We start from the raw sequence: 21,464 nt of genomic DNA on the forward strand, positions 1-21,464 counted from the left end.
TGAGTGGATTCAGGTGACAGAGATCATTCTATTTCTTTGATGTCCACTGTAGGGCAATGACAATTTTGGCTGATAATTTCTTTGTTCACTGGGATGATGAGTCTGGGTCCAATACCATCATCATAGATATCCATGGTTAATTTTCTCTTTGCTACTAAATTTGTTCAAATTTATGAGGAGGTGACAAGTTGGCATTCAGCCTGTCCTTTCTTTGTTGATCAAAATGAATAAAAACTTTTATAAACTACAAAAAAAATAGTTAATGGGCTTCACTTCCTATACTAGCTTTGACCGACCTCCCTCATACCTCTGTCTTCTGACTAGGTAGGATTACAGTTGTGAAGCACCAGTTCCTAGATCATAGAAACCTTTTAAAACATACCATGCAAATCCAAATTAACTCTCTTAAAAGGAATCACATCAAAAGTTGCACAATACTTATTGCAGTACATTGTAAAATGTGAGGTATATATATGCATACACACACATACCCATACATATATATTTATATATACACATACACACACATTAGATTAAGAGATTCCATGTCAGGACAATAGACTCCTAATGCTATGTGACATAAAATATAATAACAAAAAAACAAAGTCTTATCTTGATAACATAATTTTATATCATATATACAATTTCATCTTGTTCTCCTTTCTTATTCTATTCTTATTATACTGTGTACATGGTTTGGAGAATGTGATTCCATATTTTCACGTGCTCAGTTATACGCCTGGGAAACCACGAACTATGAAAGTGTGTATTTAAATTCACAAGTTTTGCTCATCTATAGCAGAATCATAACCTTACTTTTGTCAGTTTCCTGTACTATGAACAGAAACTTGTCCAAGTACAAATGCTCATATTGTTATCATTTGTCTTTTCCTTCCTGAGGACAGTTGACATTTGAGGACGTGGCTGTGGAGTTTACACAGGACCAGCGGCAGTGCCTGACCCTGACTCAGCGGGCTCTGTACAGGGAGGTCATGCTGGACAACTACAGGAACCTGCTGTCTGTGGGTGAGGAGCTTCCATCCTACTTCAAGTTCATTCTCAGAATTCCCTTGCAGAATATTTCATATCAGGCCCATCTTTGCTGAGTACTGGTGGCTCCTGCCTGTAATCCCAGCTATTCAGCAGGCTGAGATCTGAGGATCGTGCTTCAAAGCCAGTCCAGGAATGAAAGTCTATTAGACTCTCCTCTGTAATTAACCACCAGAAGCCATCTGTGGAGTTATAGCTCAAATGGGACAGTACTGGCTTTGAGCACAAAAAACTGAACACAAAAAACGAGAGAGTAACCAGGCCCTGAGGTGAAGACCCAGGATATTCCAAAAGTAAAAGATTAAAAAAAAAAATTGATCCCTGCTTAGTGCAAGTGCATCTCAGATAACCCGATTTTGAAAAATCCTGAGAACGGGTTGCTGTATAACACACACACATACACCATAGCACACACACACATACACAACACACACGTACACACACACACGTCAACAGAAACTGGTGGGTGACACCTGTACTCCTAGCTAATGAAGAGGCTGAGATCTAAAGACTTGGTTTAAAGCCTGCCTAGACAGAAAAGTTGGTCTCCCTATTATCTCCAAATAACCCCATAAAAGGTGGAAGTGCAGTTTTGACTCAAAGAGGTAGAGTGCTAACTTTCACTGAAACAGCTCAGGGAGAGAACACAGTACTGGAAATCAACCACAAAACCAATAAAAAGGAAGAAATAAAAGAAGAAAATAATACTTGTATAACTACTGATCCTGTATATTCTACTCTGGGTTTTTTGTTTGTTTGTTTGTTTGTTTGTTTGTTTTTTGCCAGTCCTCAGGCTTGGACTCCTGGCACGAGCATTGTTCCTGGCTTCTGTTTGCTCTGGGCTATCACTTTACCAGTTAAGCCACAGTGCCCCTTCTGGCTTTTTCTATATATGTGGTGTTGAGGTATTAACCCCAGGGTTTCATGTGTGGGATGCAATCACTATAATACTGGGCCATAACCAACGACATACCTTCCACTATGGAAGGTAAATGAATGCTACAATTTATTTTGGCGTGTGTCTGTGTGTGTGTCTGTGTGTATGTGTCTGTGTGTGTTTGTCCTTATATATGTGTGTGCCTTGCATTCAGTAGATTTGCTTTCTTGTGGATGTTCTCAATCCACTGAGAAGGGAAGCTTACAGGCATGAGACACTAGCACCCAGCTTGCATGCCCATCTTAGCTGAGTGGGAATGCCAGCCATTCAGTGACACAGAACACTGTGTCCCACAGCTCAGCAGCTCCAGGTCACCCTGCACATTTGACTCACTGGCAGCAGGACGCTGAAAACTGCGGGTGGAAAATGCACATGGGACCTGCTTGTCACAAATGCCTCTTCTGTGGGGCTGGGAATATGGCCTAGTGGCAAGAGTGCTTGCATTTATACATGAAGCACTGTGTTCGATTCCCCAGCACCACATATATAGAAAACGGTCAGAAGTGGCGCTGTGGCTCAAGTGGCAGAGTGCTAGCCTTGAGGAAAAGGAAAGCCAGGGACAGTGCTCAGGCCCTGAGTCCAAGGCCCAGGACTGGCAAAACAAACAAACAGAAAAAAAAATTACCCTTCTGTAGCAACACTCCAGGGGCATACGCAGGGCCATATTCTCTTGGGTACGCTGGTGCAAACACGATCCTACTTTTTCAATTCCCAGGTCTTTTTTTTTTTTGCAAGTATTGCTTTTGTAGTTGTTTGTATTTTTTTACCCTATATGCCACTGTTTACCAGTATACATGGTTTCCAATATACTCAGATAAGATACAGAGATAGTATAGGTACAACCACAGGAAGGAGATACAAGAGGATCATCAATAATAGAAGCTACAGTTACACATAGCATGTTGACAGTAGTTACAACAGTGATATAACAATCGTTTCCATAACATGGAGTTCATTTCACTCAGCATCAACTTATGTGTTCATAAGTGTATAGCTATTGGGCTCTTGTGATCGTCTGCTGTGACTAGCCTAAATCTGTGCTAATTATTCCCTATAAGGAAGACCATAGAGTCCATGTTTCATTGCGTCTGGCTCACTTCACTTAGTATAATTTTTTCCAAGTCCTTCCATTTCCTTACGAATGGGGCAATGTCATACTTTCTGATAGAGACATAAAATTCCATTGTGTATATGTACCATATTTTCCTGATCCATTCGTCTACTGAGGTCAATGCCCAGGTCTTCATATCTCTAAACCAGACCTCATCACCTGTCTGGAGCAAGGAAAAGAGCTCTAGAGAAAAAAAGAGAAAGCAACCATCAGGAAAAACTATATGTAAGTGGAAATGAACTGAACAGCAACCACAGAACACATATCCAAAGGGAAATTTGACAAGAAGCAGAAATTGGGATTGCAAATTTTTCCAAACTAGTAATATCTGTTGTTGGTTTTTTCCTTGGCCAGGCCTGGGAAGTGATCACAGGGCCAGTGTCCAGTCCTTGAGCCTCTTGTGCTCAAGGCTAGTTCTCTAGCTCCTGAGCCACAGCTCCCCTTCTCCTTTTTCAGTGGGTAAATGGACACAAAGAACCTTGCAGACTTTCATCGTCGGGCTGACTTTCAACCCCAATCCTCAGATCTCAGCCTCCTGACCGGATAGAATGATAGGCGTGAGCTATAAGTTTCTTTTTCTTGATTTCTCAGATGAGCAGTCTGCAGACACACAGTACCCAGAGAAGGCATGTAGGAAAACATGCAAGAAATTCTCTGCCCTCACTCTGCACCAGAGAATCCACTGTGAAAAGCAACCCTATGAATGTGAGAAATGTGGGAAAACTTTTCGCCAGAACTCTGTGTTCTGGAAGCATCAGCAAATCTACACTTTTCAAGTGTCTGCAGTGTGGCGAGTGTTTTAAGTATCTGTTCAGTAATAGGAGACATTTCAGATGTCACATGAGAGAGAATCCCTACCAGTGACCGGTGTGTGGCAAATCCTTTAGATGGAATTCATTTCTTCAGACACACAAGAGAATCCATGCTGGAGAGAAAACCTACCAGTGCACAGATTGTGGAAGGTAATTTAGACATGTCTCCAGGCTGAAGGAACATGAGAGAACACACATGGGAGAGAAGCCATACCCATGTCTTGTCTGTGGCAAAACCTTTCGACAATGTTCACGTCTTAAAATCCACCACAGGAGAAAAACCCCACAGATACAATGTATGTGACAGATCCTTCACGCAGCTTGGGGATATGATAATCCACTAGCGAATCCACACTGGAGAGAGACCTTACCAGTGTCCTCACTGTGACAAAGCCTTTAAACTTATGTCAACATCTAGGCAACACCAGAGAACCCACACTGGGGAGAGACCTTATGAGTGCAAAGTGTGTGGCCAGACCTTCCTGTCTGTCTGCAGCCTGAAAGAACATGGGAAGACACACATGGGAGAGAAACCCTACACATGTGAACAGTGCCACAAGTCCTTCACATCCAGTTCCACCCTTAGGATACACTAGAGAAACCACATCGAGAGAAAGCTCATGAGTGTAAACACTGGTAAGACCTTCTGGTATATCTCCAACCTCAAAGAACATAGGAGGACAGACACACGAGAGAAACCCTACACACGGGAACAGTGCTACAAATCTCTTCAAAAACAGCTCAAGCCTCTGAATTAACCAGAGAGGCCACACTGGGAACAGACCCTAAAAATGCCATTCATGTGGCAAATCATATACACAGAGCTCATACTTCAGGAGACACAAGACAATCCACAATCCAGTGGAACCCTAAAGTTCAGCAAATGAGGGGTGGTCTTTCTACACTACTCAAGCTGGAAGAAACACAGAGGATGCCACAGTGAATGAAAACCTACAAAAACTGAGAATTCAGAAAAGCCTCCTGCCACACCCCTGGCATTAGAATCCAGCACACACACCATGTAGGAGAGAAGACAGACAGGAAGGAGATGGAGCACATCACCTGACCACTGTTCCAGTTGGATAAAACACAAGATTCCATACACATAGCTCAAGTGTGGACAGCAATATAAATTGACAGACATGGGATTCTGAGTTACAATGCCTAGAAAACAAGAGATGAGGGGAACTCAGATTTGGGGACATTTCTTCAGTGGTGGAATGTTTGCCTAGCAAATTTTAGCCTTTAGTTCAAACGTAACCCAACAAAAACAATGGATGTGGCCAAGCCCTGGACACAGTGGCTTAGGTTTGCAATCTGAGCTGCCCAGGGAGCTGAGATCTGAGGATGGCGGTGTAAAGACAGGTGGGCAGGAAGGTCCATGAGACTCTTATCTCCAATTAATCATGAATAAAAGAAACCAGAAGTACGATAATGGCTCAAGTGGTGGTACAACATCCTTGAGCAAAAGAAGTTCAAGTATAGTCCACAGGACCCGAGATGAAGAAGTGAAGGAAATGGTCAATGTTTAACTAAAGAGAAAAACTAGCCTGACCATGGACAAATTGATGCCTATTTCAAGTAGGAATAGTTAGAATATTCAAAAATATTTGTTGTAGGATAATAAATATTTTCAGTCACCAGTAAAGAGTGAAAACAATTCTCTTTCTAGGACTAAATGTGTCTCAAATGTGCAGTTGCTCAGGTAAATCTCGGGGCACTGAGTTTTAAAGTCAAGGGATAAAAAAGCTTAATTAACCAGTTTCATCAGGTGTAATTTGTGAATATATAATCTGTGTTTTAATGAGGTATCACTTAACAGATGTACAGATACTTAATTTGTTGTGATTCATTTTATTCCTTAATTCCCTTTACTAGGGAGTGGCTTTTAAAGTTGGATGTCTGAATGTCCATAAATGCAACCTGAACCTCGCAGGGATCTCTAGTTTTTCTCTATTCTCACATTGCTAGGGACCAAATGGGCAGCCAGGGTCTTCCCTGATATAATCTCTTCCCCATAACGAAGCCTTAAATCCCATGGTCTACGGCTGAAAAATTTGTGACTGAGAAGATCCACACTCATCCTGAAAGGGCATCTTGTCTTCCCCTACACTGGCTGTAGCAGGGGTTCCTGTGCACTGACATGCCTCAGTGTTCATTGGCTCACTGATATTGCATGTTCACATGGGACCTTGGGACCAGCTAACTGGAGTGGATGGTCAGGCTGAGACAGAAGGAGCAGCACAGAGTCCCTGAGTTCAAGCCCCAAGACCAGCACACACAAAAAATTGTTAAATCTTTCTGAGCAGCCAAATTCCCAGCATTTGAGGGCCAGAGAAAGAACTCTTCAGATGGGACCAGAGGCTCATGGGGACCACAGAGTCCCAAAAGCCACTGTTGCACTGCATTCTGGGAAAGTCTAAGGGAAGCTCCTGGTTCCAGGAATCTCTGCTCATTGGAGTCTATTTCCCAGAGGCCTCTGGAGTGAACCCCAACAGTCCACAAGCTTTGAATGCTGGGAGAGGATGAGTCCCAGAAGTCAGATTCCATGTCTGGTGGTGTGGGCTGTGGGCTGGTGGTGGGTGAGGGTGGTGGTGCGGGCAGGTCTTGGCTGGCGGCCTGGCATGTATGGGGCAGGGCGGGTAGCAGGTTGGCGGCCACATTTTGAGAAACCAGATCAGCTCCAATGCGGAGCTAAAGTTGGATGCCATGACCAGAGCAGGTCCAGGTAATGGGAGACAGGACATGAACAGAACAGACACCTGACATGGCATAATGGCGGCGGAGCTGGCCAGAGCCTTAGCAAGCTGAAGCAAGACACCTTCACCTTGGAGCATTTGAATTGCAAGGCCCCAGTTATATAGTTGGGAGGGTTACAGGGTTACTGGGCACTTAAAGTCTCCACATCAAGGCCCTGCCTCAAGGAATTTGGCACACCCATTACAGGGTGGGGGGAGTGGGGGAATGGGACTCCACCTCCAAGAGTTTTTGGAATCTTGATGGAACCAAGTTGGCCCTTTCTAAATTCAATTCTATTGTCTGCCACATGATCAATGCTAGAGAAAACTTAGGATTTCGCCAACAACAAGAAGAATTTTACTGAATCTCCAAGCTTAACAAACATCAATAACAACAACAGAAAAACTTCTTTTGTGTCTTTCAAACATTAAGTACCTTTGGAAGCAGATACCTATATCACATCTCCTATATCACAGGCAGGCAGGTAGGCAAAATTGAAAGAGAGAGAGAGAGAGAGAGAGAGAGAGAGAGAGAAAGAGAGACAGAGACAGAGAGAGAAAGAGAGAGAGATCCATCTGCCTGAGTGCTCATAGAAGTTGTGTAAGTCGTATAAAATATCAGAGGTCCCATGTCACATAAGCACTGTGGCACTGTGGCTCAAGTGGTAGAGTGCTGGCCTTGAGCAAAATGAAGCCAGGGACAGTGTTCAGGACCTGAGTCCAGGCCCAGGACTGACAAAAAAAAATGCTTTCATACATATATATTATATGTAGATATAATTATAAATGTATATTTATATATGAACATATATACGCCTCACACTCTACAATGTACAATGAACTAAATATTGTCCCACTTCAGATTTTTATTCTTTTTAGGATCTTTAGTGTGGATATACATGGTGTATTTTACAAGGTCTCTAGGGGCTGAGGATCTGGCTTAGATAAAGAGTGCTCCCCTTGCATGCATGAACCCCTCAGTTTGATTCCTCAGCACCACATAAACAGAAAAGCCAGAAGTGGCATTGTGGCTCAAGTGGCAGAATTCTAGCCTTGTGCCAAAAGAAGCCAGGGACAGTGCTCCGGCCCTGGGTTCAGGCCCTACCATTGATAAACAATAAGGCTCCTATAATGTCAGTGTTCTGGGTCCAAAAGCACACATCTTTTCTCTTAGCAAAAAGTAAAGTTTGGTCAACTTTCCTGATAGCTTTTGTTGAAAAGAATTTATGGACTCTATAGCATCTTCCACAATTCTGGGTGTTCCTACAAAGTGTTTTCTGCAGAGTATTTTACCTACAAACCACATAATAGCATTTTTCTCAGCAGCTGCTAAAACTTCCCCCAAACAGATCATATTTTTGGACATAGAGTAAACTTCAGTACATATATGCTATTGAAATATTCTCTGTAGTCTGTCAGATCAGAATGGATTAAAACTAGAGTTTAAAGAAACCACACAAAACATTCCAATTCAGGAAGACAGAACAACATTGTTGAATGAAGAAAGAAAATTCACCAAGCTCAACAATGTTATCTAATCTACTCAAAAGGTTTCAGGTGCTGGTTGAAACAAGCCTGGGCAGGGAAATCCATGTGACATTGCAGAGAATTGTAACCTCTTCGTAGAGACACTTAATAAAACTTAAATTATATTAAATGACATTGTAGAGTCAGGAAGAATGATAAAATGAATGATGGTCCATAATGATGGTCTTTTGGCCAGACTCAGCATTCCAGTGAATAAAGTTATTAACAGGCAACCGTGTCATTGCACTCACAGTAGAATCGAAGGAATTGAAAGATCTGTCACCTGAATCCACTGATTAATAATTGATGTAAAGCAGGTTTCAAGCCACACCTGCTTTCTATACTCTCCAACTACCTGTATGTCTCAATTTTTCAAGAAAGGTTGGCCATTTTCTTTCTAAGGCTGTGTCTGTTTGATTGTTTACTTTTATGAATGCCAATTTTTTGAGTCTGAAGTCATGGCTTGTTTACCATCATTGAGGGTTTTTGTTGAAGTCTAGTACTCACCACATAAGCGAAAGCTTCACTTCTAGTGGTTGGTTGTGAATTAGAGATAACAGTGTAACTTGCCAGTGCCTGACACTAGTGCTCGTAATCCTCACTACTCTTGAGGCTGTGATCTGAGGATCAGAGTTCCAAGCCACCCAGGCAGAAAAAGTCCTGGTGAGAATCTACTCTTCAATGAACCATACAACACCAGCATTGACGCTGTGGCTCAAAGTAGCTAAGGACTCACCTTCAGAAAAATAGCTCAGAGACAGCTCTGAGGCTCTGAATTCAAGTTCACAAGTAACGAACACAAATCGTCTCACAGATTTTCCTGGCTGCTCTGGCTTTGAACCATGATCCTCAGATCTCAGCTTCCAGAGGAGCAAGGCATACAGTTGTGAGCCATGATCCCCTGTTCTGCAAGGCATTAGTTGAATTCTCATGCAGGAAGAAACTCCCACCACACCATTCCTTCTCCACTGATGTCGCAGGACCTAGTTCCAGTCCAAACAGCACCTAAAAATGCCGGTTACATGTGCAGAGCTCACTGCTTGCTGAAACACTTTGCAGTCGCGTGAGTGAGCAATTCCTGGAGAGACTCTGTCCAGATAGAAGTGAGGGGAGGAGGACAGAATGGGGAGGACTTTCTCCTCAGGGAGAAGATTCTCTAAGGATTCAGCTTGATGAGGAAAGAAGAAAGGCAGAAGAAAAAGTCCATGGGAAATGCTCGTCAGGCAAAGAGACAGAAGTAGAGAAGTCAGTTTTACAGTCCTTCTATTATACTTTTTTTTTTTATCTTACAACAGGACTGGAACTCCTATCTGACGCTTTCACTGAGCTCTATCACCTGATCCAGGCCTCCAACCCCCATCCAGGTTTAACCCTGTGACATTCCAAGAGGAAGCAAGATCTGACCTTGACCTGGGCTGGAGTTTCCAGGGAAGCAGCCATCATTTCTTCCTCTTTGTCCTCCTTCCTCATGTTTCTGCTCTGGTCAGAGATGAGCTCACTAGACACTCCTTGCTCTGTAGGGTCTGCCTTTAAGACACTGACAAAACCTCCTCACCTGCCCTTCCACACCCACACGCAGGTGAGCCTGGGTCGCTGGGGGACCCAGGTCCCCCCATTCTGCTCTGTCCCCATATGCAGAGGCAATGAGGAGCTTGGAACTGAAGACTGAGAAAAGACTAAAATGGAGACTGAAGGGAGATCAGGAAGCCGCACACCCACATCTAGACGCCTGGTTCCTGACCTCAGGCAGTCAGGACCAGAGCACTGATGCTCCACCAGGCAGCAGATGGGGGGATGAGTGTCATCTATTTCCACTGGAGAGAATCAGTAAGTGACCAGGCACATGAGGAGCCTGGAGAAACCATGGTGTCCCAGCAGCCAGGAGGGCAGCATGGGAAGCCTGGGGCAGGGATAAGGAATCAGACCGTGAGGACATTTTCATCTGGAAGGGTTGAGCTAGGCAAGGGTGTTTCATGGTTGCCAACTGGCCACCAGTCTCTGAGTGTTCTGGTTGTAACTCTTTCCTGCTGTCAGTCATAAAGACTTCTGGGCATGCTGAGGCAGAATGTGTGGAAGTTTGAAAGTCTGGAATCAAAATGCTATTAGGCCTGCTTTGCCTGCTAACAGCTGGATTTGTTGGGCGTGGCCATCCCCTGTCCCTGGCCACACACACCAGGAGGAAAGGAGGAGAGCTCTGCTCCTCTCTGCATAACCAGGAGACCTGGATTTCAGTGCCAGAAATGGAAGATTTTTAACTTGTTGTGTATGAGACACTGAAGATGGTGATCGTTTCCTGATATGGAGAGAAAGAATACAAAGAACAAGTGTCTTTATATCAATGTTTAGTAATATATAATAATCTTATTATGAATCTGTTGTCCCGAGAGATGGCCATTTCAGAAATCTGGTTTTGAGTACATTTCTCTTTGCACAGTGTCACTTTTTCTTTTAGTTTCAGTAAGCTTGTTGAAAGAATTGCTGTTTGCAGGTGTCAGTACTGGGCCGAGCACAAGGCCTTCTGCTCCTGCTCATATTTGCTCATCAGCCACACTCCACTTCTTGCTTACTTGCTAGTCAATTGCAGATAATTCTTTCAGAGAATGCTCTCAGTCCAGGGTCACACTGAACTGTAGACATCAAATCTCAGCTTTCTTAGGTTCCAGGAATAAACCAGTGACCCTCTAGTGTCCAGTGATTTTACTAAACTAGTAATATGAATTTATACAGCAGATGATTGCCAATTCGGAGTGTTTCTTGTGATTATTTATTGGAGGTGCTGATTTTAAATTTTCTATGGTGATATTTCAACTTCAAGTAAGAAGTCTCTGAAGTATTCATGTACTTGGTTATTTTAACCATCAACAAGCAGGAATGAAACCATCACAACCATACCCGTTTGGGCTCAATTATATCTGTGTGTGTGTGTGTGTGTGTGTGTGTGTGTGTGTGTTTTGTGTGTTTGCTGCCTCTTTGTTATTGCCCATGAAATGATATAAAAAATTGAAATGTTAGATTTTGACATAATCCTTTTTTCACCGTCTCATATTCCACCATAGAATACACTTCAGTAAATGCTGGGTATGTCACATTGCAAGATAAACTGGTTAAACTCTTCTAACATGTGTAAACTAATTCCATCTTGATTCTTTTCTTTTAACGTTCTGTGTTAGATAGTTCCCTACGGAGTCATAGAAATTATTCTTGAAACTCTGTCTACTTTAAGGAGTAAGTCATCATAAATCAAATAGCAGCTGGTGTCCGTGGCTGACTCTTGTCATCCTCGTTACTGAGGAGGCCAGATATGAGGAGCTGTAAGGCCTAGATGAAATATCAAAACAATCTAAGTAATTTAGGTAGCCATAAGTCAATGGCACGAGGATACTTTGACTCATTACTTAAAATGTACCCAGGGCCTTGCTTACATAACTGAGCTTGAATAAAACTGTTTTACTTTCCCACACATAGGGAGTTGAAGTCAGTCCCTCTCAGCCACAGCCAACTGCTAACAATGTTAATGTTAGCATTGTCCCTGCCTCAGGTCCTCAGCTCCTCCCATTAACCCCCAGATTCACCCATACCTAATGAGCCACTCCTACTCATTATTAAGACTTACCTACTTTCCCTTTAGCCACAGAGAGAAGCTGCCACCTGGATAAGGTGCAGAAGCTATGTAGCTCCCTCTCCCGTGGGAGCTATGGTCCCACTAATAAACCTTCTTCTCCTGTCTGTGATTATCTCCACATGATTCCCTGGGATATCTGGGACATATCTTTTCATTGGTGCCGAATCCCAGGATAGGTTCTCCATAGGACCCCTCCATTTCTGGGGGGTCCAAGCTGTGCCCGGAACCTATTCTGCTATCCTAAGTCCATTCAGAAGAACACCAAGGTAACTACTCCTGACCTAGTTCTCTAATTCCATCCACCACAACAAGGACAGCTTTGAACTTCCAACCAGGGTGAGTGATCATTTAACCGGGGGCTCAAATCTGCTTTTCCCTTGGGTCACAGGGTTCAGAGCTACAAAAAGAAAAAAAAGAAAAAATCTTGGCATTCCCAGGGACCATTAATCACAAGGCTAGGTAGGTCAAGGGAATCAGCATTTGTGGGTGATGACTCCATCGCTGTTTCTTCCCTCACAGTCGACTCCATTTTGAAGTCAACTGAACAGAGCCCCACTGGGATGCAGTGGATTACCTCTAGTTCAGCTCTGCTGCTCACTCATCAAGAGGGGGACAGTCTAAAATGCTTCAAGAAAGCTGCTCAAGTTTGAGCCCAATCTTAAGCCTCATGCAATCAAATTTGACCCCAAATTTGGAACTCCATGAGGCCCCTTATTGTGACATCAGATCTCGAGTATTTTATAGGACTTATATAACTTCTATGAACGCTCAGGCAGATGGAACTCTCTGTCTCTCTCTTGTTCTCTCTCTCTTTGTAAATTCTTCCTACCTGCCTGCCTGTGATAAAGGAGGGGCTGGTACCAGCTTCCAAAGGTACCAATGTTTGAAAGACACAAAAGAAGGCTTTCTGTTCTTGTTATTGATCTTTGTTACGCTTGGAGATTCAGTTAAATTCTGTTTGTTGTTGGCTAAATCCTAAGTTTTCTCTAGCACTGACCAGGTTGTGGACAATAGAATTGAATTTAGAAAGGGCCAACTTGGTTCCATCAATGTTCCAGAAACTTTTGGAGGTGGAGTCCCACCCACCCCCAGGTAATGGGAGTGCCAAATTCCTTTAGGCTGGTCAGGGATGTGGAGACTGTAGTGCCTGGTAACCCTGTCCCCCTCCCCCACCAACTCCTTAGTCTGCCACCTTGCCATTCAAATGCTCCAAGGTGTCTCTGCCCAGCTCTGATGCCATTATGCCATGTCGGGTGTCTGTTCTGTTCATGCCCTGTCTCCCATCTCCTGGACCTGCTCTAGGCATAGCATCCCACGTCACCTCCCCATTGGAGCTGAACTGGTTTCTCAAAATGTGGCTTTTCCGTTTCCTCTCTGGATAATCTGTGAAAATTTTTGTTTGCTGGAAAAGTTTTTGTTTTCTAACTGACCACATGGTTCTAAAATTTGGGCAAAGTAATGTCATTTTGCAACTACAATTCCAGAAAACTTACATGGCCAATTTAAAAAAAATTCTAAGCATGCCCCACAACTTGTGCACAACTGTCTGTCTGTCTGTCTGTCTGTCGGAAAAATGTGTAAAAAAAAAAACTGGCATCATGGTTTCAAAATTACTTGCTTTTGACTACTATTTTAACTTACTTTAAGTCCTGTATTAAATTGATCCTTGCAGACTGTAGGTGGTGTCACGGTGAACAGCCTGGAGACAATCCTGACTCCAATCACCAGACTCCAAGCAAAAAAAAAACAAAACAAACAAACAAAAAAACCCAGGTTTTAAACTCAAACTGATTATGTTTGGGTGCAAGCAAATGGGTCTAAGAAAAAGTACAAAAGCTTCAAATATGCAGCACATGGTCAAAGTACAATGATGCAAAACCAGCGTTATTCTTTATTTCCATCTATGCTAAAAGTGGTAGAGTGCTATCCATAAGCAAAAGAAGCACACGGGCACTGCACAGGCCCTGAGTTCAAGTCCCCTCAGTGGCAAAAAAAAAAAAAAAGAAGAAGAAGGCAGAGGTGGCTTTTCAATGAGAAAGTCAGTTTCTTGGACACTGTGAAGTTCCTAATTTCACACATGTTATAAGATAACTATAACAGCCCCTGGAGTGTGAGTCAGGGCTACCTGTGCTGGCTGATGGTGGGGCCCCACCCATGGAGTGATTTCCACCTTCACCCTGTTTGTTCAACTCTAGCTCTGAAAAGTGTGGCTGCCCTCCCCTGCTCACACTTCCTCCCTTAAATGACCTCCCCTGCTGTCCTCCCAGTTCTCCTCTCAGGACTCTGTCTCTGCCCTTCACAGTGTTGCCTGGGTTTCCCAGGTAGGGTCCCTGCGCCCACCTCAATGCTTCCCATGCTGATCCTGCAAGAAGAACCAGGAACCCCGGGGACCTGGCGCCCAACCATCCACTCGCCCTGCCCTTTGTACCCCAGGCTGCCAGCCCAGACCTGCCCACACCACTGCCCTCACCCACCTCTTACCCACAGCCCACACCACCAGCCATGGCAGCTGACTTATGGAACTCATCCTCTCCCAGCATGCAGGGCTCGCAGAATGAAAGGGTTCACCTCAGAGGCCTCTGGGAAATAGAGTCCAATGAGCAGAGATTCCTGGAACCAGGAACTTCCTCAGATTTCCCAGCATGCAGCGCAACAGTGGCTTATGGGACTCCATGGTCCCCAGGAGCCTCTGGTCCCCTCTGAAGATTTCTTTCCCTGGCATTCAAATGCTGAGAGCTTGGCTGCGCAGAAAGAGTTAACAATTTTTTGTGTGTGCTGGTCTTGGGGCTTGAACTCAGGGACTCTGTGCTGCTTCTTCTGTCTCAGCCTGACCATCCACTCGAGTTAGCTGTGCCCATGGTCCCGTGTGAACATGCAATATCAGTGGGCCAATGAACACTGAGGCATGTCAGTGCACAGGAACCCCTGCTACAGCCAGTGTAGGGGAAGACAAGATGCCCTTTGAGGATGAGGGTAGATCTTCTCAGTCACACAGCTTTCAGTCCTGGACCAAGAGATATAAAGGCTTCATTATAGGGGACCCCAGAATCTTGGGGAGACGTCTTATCATGGCAGACCCTGGCTGCCTCTTTGTTCCCTAGCAATGTGAGAATAGAGAAAAACTAGAGATCCCTGCTAGGTTCACAGTGCATTTATTGACATTCACACATCCAACTTTAAAAGCCACTCCCTAGTAAAGGGAATTAAGTAATATAATGAATTACAACAAGTTAATTATCTGTATATCTGTAATGTGATACCTCATTAAATCACAGATTATATATTCACAAATGACACCTGATGAAACTGGCTAATTAAGCCTTTTTATCCCTTGACCTTAAACTCAGTGCCCCGAGATTTACCTGAGCAACTGCAGATTTGAGATACATTTAGTTCTAGAAATAGAATTGTTTTCACACTTTATGGGTGACTGAAAACATTTATTATCCCACAACAAATATTTTTGAATATTCTAACTATTAGTACTTAAAATAGATAGCATCCGTTTGTCCGTGTTCAGGCTAGTTTTTTTCTTTAGTTAAACATTGACCATTTCCTTCACTTCTTCATCTCGGGTCCTGTGGACTATACTAGAATTTCTTTTGCTCAAGGATGGCTACCTAAATTACTTAGATTGTATTGATATTTTGTCTAGGCCTTAGAGATCCTCATATCTGGCCTCCTCAGTAACTAGGATGACAAGTGTCTGCTACTGACATCAGCTGCTATTTTATTTATAACGACTCTCTCCTCAAGTTGACAGGGTTTCAAGAAAAATTTCCATGACTCCATAGGGAACTATCTAACACAGAACGTTAAAAGAAAAGAATCAAGATGGAATTAGTTTACACATGTTAGAAGAGTTTAACTAGTTTATCTTGCAAAGTGACACAACCAGCATTTACTGAAGTGTATTCTATGGTGGAATATGAGACGGTGAAAAATGGATTATGTCAAAATCTAATATTTCAACTTGTCAGGGGCTGTGAATATGGCCTAATGGCAAGAGGGCTTGCCTCCTCCTATACATGAAGCCCTAGGTTCGATTCCTCAGCATCACATATATAGGAAATGGCCAGAAGTGGCCCTGTGGCTCAAGTGGCAAAGTGCTAGCCTTGAGCAAAAAGGAAGCCAGGGACAGTGCTCAGGCCTTGAGTTCAAGGCCCAGGTCTGGCAAAAAAAAAACCACTAACATTTGAACTTTTCATATGATTTCATGGGCAATAACAAAGAGGCAGCAAACACATACATACATACATACATACACACACACACACACACACACACACACACACACACACACAGATATAATGGAGCCCATAAGGGTATGGTTGTGATGGTTTCATCCCTGCATATCGTTCGTTAAAACAACCAAGTACAGGAACCTATGTCTCACCTCAGACACTTCTTACTTGAATTTGAAATATCATCATAGAAAATTTAAAATCTGCACCATCAAAAAATAATCACAAGAAACACTTCGAATTGGCAATCATCCGCTCTATAAACCCATATTACTAGTTTAGTAAAATCACTGCACACTAGAGGGTCACTGTTTTATTCCTGGCTCCTAAGAAAGCTGAGATTTGATGTCTACAGTACATTGTCACCCTGGACTGAGAGCATTCTCTGAAAAATTTATCTGCAGTTGACTAGCAAATAAGCTAGAAGTGGAGCTGTGGCTGATGAGCAAAGAAGATGAGCAGGAGCAGAAGACCTTGTGCTCGGCCTAATTCTGACACATACAAACAGCAGTTCTTTCAACAAGCTTACTGAAAGTAAAAGAAAAAGTGACACTGTCCAAAGAGAAATGTACTCATTACTTGGTTTCTAAAATGGCCATCTCTCGGGAAAACAGCTTCATAATAAGATTAAATATATATTACTAAACATTAATATAAAGACACTTGTTTTTTGTATTCTTTCTCTCCATATCAGGAAACTATCACCATCTTCACGGTCCCATGCACAGCAAGTTACAATTCTTCCATTTCCAGCACTGAAATCCAGGTCCCCTGGTTGTGCAGAGAGGGGCAGAGCTCTCCTCACTTCCTCCTGGGGTGTGTGGCCAGGGAGAAGGGATGGCCACGCCCAACAAATCCAGCTGTTAGCAGGCAAAGCAGGCCTAATAGCATTTTGATTCCAGACTTTCAAACTTCCACACATTCTGACTTGGCACTCCCAGAAGACTTAATTGAAAGGATAGGTCCCGGCCATACCAGAGGACCATGCAGTGATCATCACAGACAGGAGAAGAAGGTTCATAAGGAGGTTTATTAATGGGGCCATATTCCCACAGGAGAGGGAGCTACATGGCTTCTGCACCTTATCCAGGTGACAGCTTCTCTCCCTGGGATAAAGGGGAAGTAGTTAGGTAGTGAGTAGGAGTGGCTCATTAGGTATGGGTGGATCTGGGGGCTGGTGAGAGGCACTGAGAACCTGAGGCTAGAGAAATGCTAACATTTATGACTGACAGCAGGAAAGAGTCACAACCAGAACACCCTGAGAATGGAGAGCAATCTGCAACCATGAAACGTTCCTGGGTAGCTCAACCCTGGCTGCAGAAAATGTCCTCGCCCCAGGATTCCCATGCTGCCCTCCTAGCTGCTGGGACACCATGGTTTCTCCAGGCTCCTCATGTGCCTGGGTCGCTTACTGATTCTCTCCAGTGGAAATAGATGACACTAATACCCCATCCCCTGCCTGGCGAAGCATCAGTGCCCTAGTCCTGACTGCCTGAGGTCGGGGCCAAGCCTCTAGATATGGGTGTGCGGCTTCCTGATCTCACCTCAGTCTCCATTTTAGTCTCTTCTCAGTCTTCACTTCCAAGCTCCTCATTGCCAATGCATATGGGGACAGAGCAGGACCTGGGCCCCCAGCGGCTCCCAGGCTCACCTGCATGTGGGTGTGGAAGGGCAGGTGAGGTGGTTTTCCCAGTGTCTTAAAGGCAGAACCTACAGAGCAAGGAGTGGCTAGTGAGCTCATCTCTGACCAGAGAAAAAACATGAGGTGAGAGGAAGAGAAAGAAGTGATGGCTGCTTCCCAGGAAACTCCAGCTCAGTTCGAGGTCAGATCCTGCTCCCTCTTGGAATGTCACAGAGTTAAACCTTGTTGGGGATGGAGGCCGGGATCAGATGGTAGAGCTCAGGCCTAGAAGTGAAAGCATCAGATAGGAGTTCCAGTTCTACTCCTAGACAAAAAAAATTAAAATAGAAGGACTGTAAAATGTTGACTTCTGTAGTTCTCTCCTTGACTAATGAGCATTTCCCATGGACTTTTTCTTCTGTCCTCATCTACTGATTCCTTAGAGAATCTTCTCCCTGCTGAGGAGAAAGTCCTCCCCATTCTGTCCTCCTCCCCTCACTTCTATCTGGACAGAGTCTATCCTGGAATTGCTTACTCACAGGACTGCACATTTTTTCAGCAAGCAGTGAGCTCTGAATATGGAACCAGCATTGCCAGGTACTATTTGGAGTGGAACTAGGTCCTCTGACATCAGTGAAGATGGAAATGTGTGGTGGTACTTTCATCCTGCATGAGAATTTAGATTAGTGACCTTGGAGAACAATGTGTCATAATTCAGACTTGTATTCCTTGCTCCTCAGAAAGCTGAGATCTGAAGATTATGGTTCAAAGCCAGAACAGGCAGGAAAATCTGTGAAATATTTTGTTTCGCACTCGTGAGCTAGAATTCAGAGCCTGGGGCTGTCTCTTTACTATTTTTTCACAAGCTCAGTCCTTAGAAACTTTGAGCCACATCTGCAAAGGTGGTTTTCGAGTGCTTAATTGAAGATGAGAAGTCTCAGCAGGACTTTTTCTGTCAGGTTGCCTTTGAACCTTGATCCATAGATCTCAGCCTCCTGAGTAGCTAGGATTACAAGCCTTGGTGCCGAGTGTGGGCAAGTTAGACTACTCTCTCTAATTAACTACCAAAGAGCAAAAGGTAAGGCTGTGGCTAAAGTGGTTAAGGTCTAACCTCAGTGAAAAAAAACCTCTATGCTAGTACCTAGGCCCTGAGTTCAAGCCCCAAAATTGGTATTCACAAAAACAAAAAAGCAAAAAGCAAAAAAAAAGAAAACAAACAAACAGAAAAACAGCCTTAAGAAAGAAAATGGCAACTGGTGCTTAAAAAAGCTGAGAAATGAAAGAGTATTAGAATATATGTGATTTTCAGAGGCTGAATGTGAAAGCTGAGACAGGAATTTATACAATATAGCAGTCAGGTTTGGCTTGATTCCTGCCTAAAATTGCTTATTAATGAGTGGATTCAGTTGACTGAGTCCTTTCTATTCCTTCTGTCTCTACTGTCAGGACAATGACAATGTTGGCTGACAATTACTTCATTCACTGGGATAATGAGTCTGGTCCAAATGCCATCATCGTAGATAGTTATGGTTATTTTTCTCTTTGCCACCAATAACGAGCAGGCAGACAGCTTCTGGAGTATGTGCGTTAACCACCAATACCGAAGCACAGGTTTCCTCCTCTTCCTCTATTGTGGGGGAGGAGGGCTCTCACCTGTGCTTGATGAAGATGTATTGCCCAGGTACATATCTGAACGTGGGTCTCAGTTCTGTAAGTTTTCACTTCATTCTCTACATGGTTGCATCTTTAGATTTTCAGAAAACAAAACAAAGCCACAGAGTTAGTACTTCTCTACATACTTTGTAAATCCTAAAAGGTACCATAGAGCATATCATACACCTGAAATAATAGCATTCATTTTCATTTTATCATTGTTCTTTTCTCTACAATTTAGTTTAATATAATTTAAGTTTTATTAAGTTTCTATGCAAAGAATTTTCAATTTTATTCAACGTCGCATGGACTTTCCTGCTCAGGCTGGATTTTAACCAGGATCCTAAAACCTTCTGAGTAGCTAACAGTTATGAGCTTGTTGAATATTCCTGCTTTCTTTGATGACTGACTCATCATTCAACAATGTGTTGTTCACTCTCACTGTGTTTGAATATTTTGTGTGCTTTCTTTAAACTCGAGTTTTAATCCATTCTGATTTTTTAGACTACAGAGAATATTTCAGTGTCTTATATGTACTTACCTTTACTTTATGTATGAGAATAAGATTTTTTTTTTAGAAAGTTTTAGGAGCTGCAGACAGAAATGTTATGTGTGGTTGGTGAATAAAATATTCTGCAGAAAACGTTGTGCAGGACCACCCAAGATTTTAGAAGATGCTATACAGTCCAAAACTCTTTCCAACATGTACCACTGGAGAAGCTGACCAAACTTTACTTTTTGCTCAGGAAAAAGATATATGCTTTTCACCCGGAACACTGACATTATTGGAGACATGTTTTCTTTTAATCAATCTTGGACTTGAACTTAGGGCCTGGGCACTGTCCCCGTGTTCTTTCACTCAAGGTTACCGCTGTACCAATTTAAGGATACTTCTACTTCTGGTTGACTTGTTATTTATTGGAATAGACTCTAATGCACTTTAGTGCCCGGACTTCTTTGAAGCCCATGCATCGATTTGAAAGTTCAAAGAAGCTAGGTAGGATAACAGGGGTAAGGATAACAGGGGAAGTGCCTAGCTACTAGAGACCTTTTAAAATGTATCCAAATTAAAGATCTTAAGAAGAAACAAAATCTAAAGTTGGGGGCTGGGGATATAGCCTAGTGGCAAGAGTGCCTGCCTCGGATACACGAGGCCCTAGGTTCGATTCCCCAGCACCACATATACAGAAAACGGCCAGAAGCGGCGCTGTGGCTCAAGTGGCAGAGTGCTAGCCTTGAGCGGGAAGAAGCCAGGGACAGTGCTCAGGCCCTGAGTCCAAGGCCCAGGACTGGCCAAAAAAAAAAAAAAATCTAAAGTTGGATAATATTTAGTTCATTGTTGTACATTGGAAAGGTGAGGTATATTATATATACATGTGCATGTATAAATATATCTATATATGATATATATGTATACAAACACATATCTGAATAGAAGATCCCATGTCAGAACAATATATTGCTCTTCCTATATGACATAAACGTAGCAATTAAAAAACACATACTTATGGTGGCATGTTAATTTTGTCATATATAAAATTTCTACTTATTTATGAATGTTATTATATGTTTAGTATATTGTGCACAATGATTTTGAGAATATGATGCCATATTTTCACATGACTAGGTTATACTGCAGGAAATTCCACTAAGCTTGAAAGTGTGTATTTAAAATCACTCACTTTGATAATCTGTAGTAGAAGGGTGACCTTACTTTGCTCAATTTCTTGACCAGGAATCAGAAATGGCCCACAAGCAAATGCTCACATTGTTATCTTTTGTCTTGTCCTTCTTGGGGACAGTTGACATTTGAGGACGTGGCTGTGGAGTTCACGCAGGACGAGTGGCAGTGTCTGACCCCAGCTCAGCGGGCTCTGTACAGGGAGGTCATGCTGGACAACTACAGGAACCTGCTCTCCGTGGGTGAGGATTTTGTGTCCCAATTTCTAGTTCATTTACAGAATTCCTTTGCAGAATATTTCATGTCAGGGGCAGCTTTCTTGGGTAATGGTGGCTTGTGTCTATAAGCCCAGCTACTCGGGAGACTGAGATCTGAGGATGGACCTTAAAAGCCAGTCTGAGAAGGACAGTCTATAAGACTCTTACTGTATTGAGCCACTAAAAGCCTTCTGTGGAGCTGGGGCTCAAG

At 43.2% G+C, this 21,464-nt stretch overlaps 1 long non-coding RNA gene across 1 annotated transcript in view; it reads right to left on the reverse strand.

Moving 5' to 3' along the window:
* Positions 1-955: 955 nt before the first annotated feature.
* Positions 956-21,464, reverse strand: part of LOC125339072 — a 28,941-nt gene continuing 8,432 nt past the window's right edge. Inside the window, exon 3 of the long non-coding RNA XR_007208397.1 lies at positions 956-1,020. This is a non-coding gene — a long non-coding RNA (uncharacterized LOC125339072). The remainder of the gene's footprint in view (positions 1,021-21,464) is intronic.

This window comes from Perognathus longimembris, chromosome 20 (assembly GCF_023159225.1).
Source record: "Perognathus longimembris pacificus isolate PPM17 chromosome 20, ASM2315922v1, whole genome shotgun sequence".
Lineage (NCBI taxonomy): Eukaryota > Metazoa > Chordata > Mammalia > Rodentia > Heteromyidae > Perognathus > Perognathus longimembris.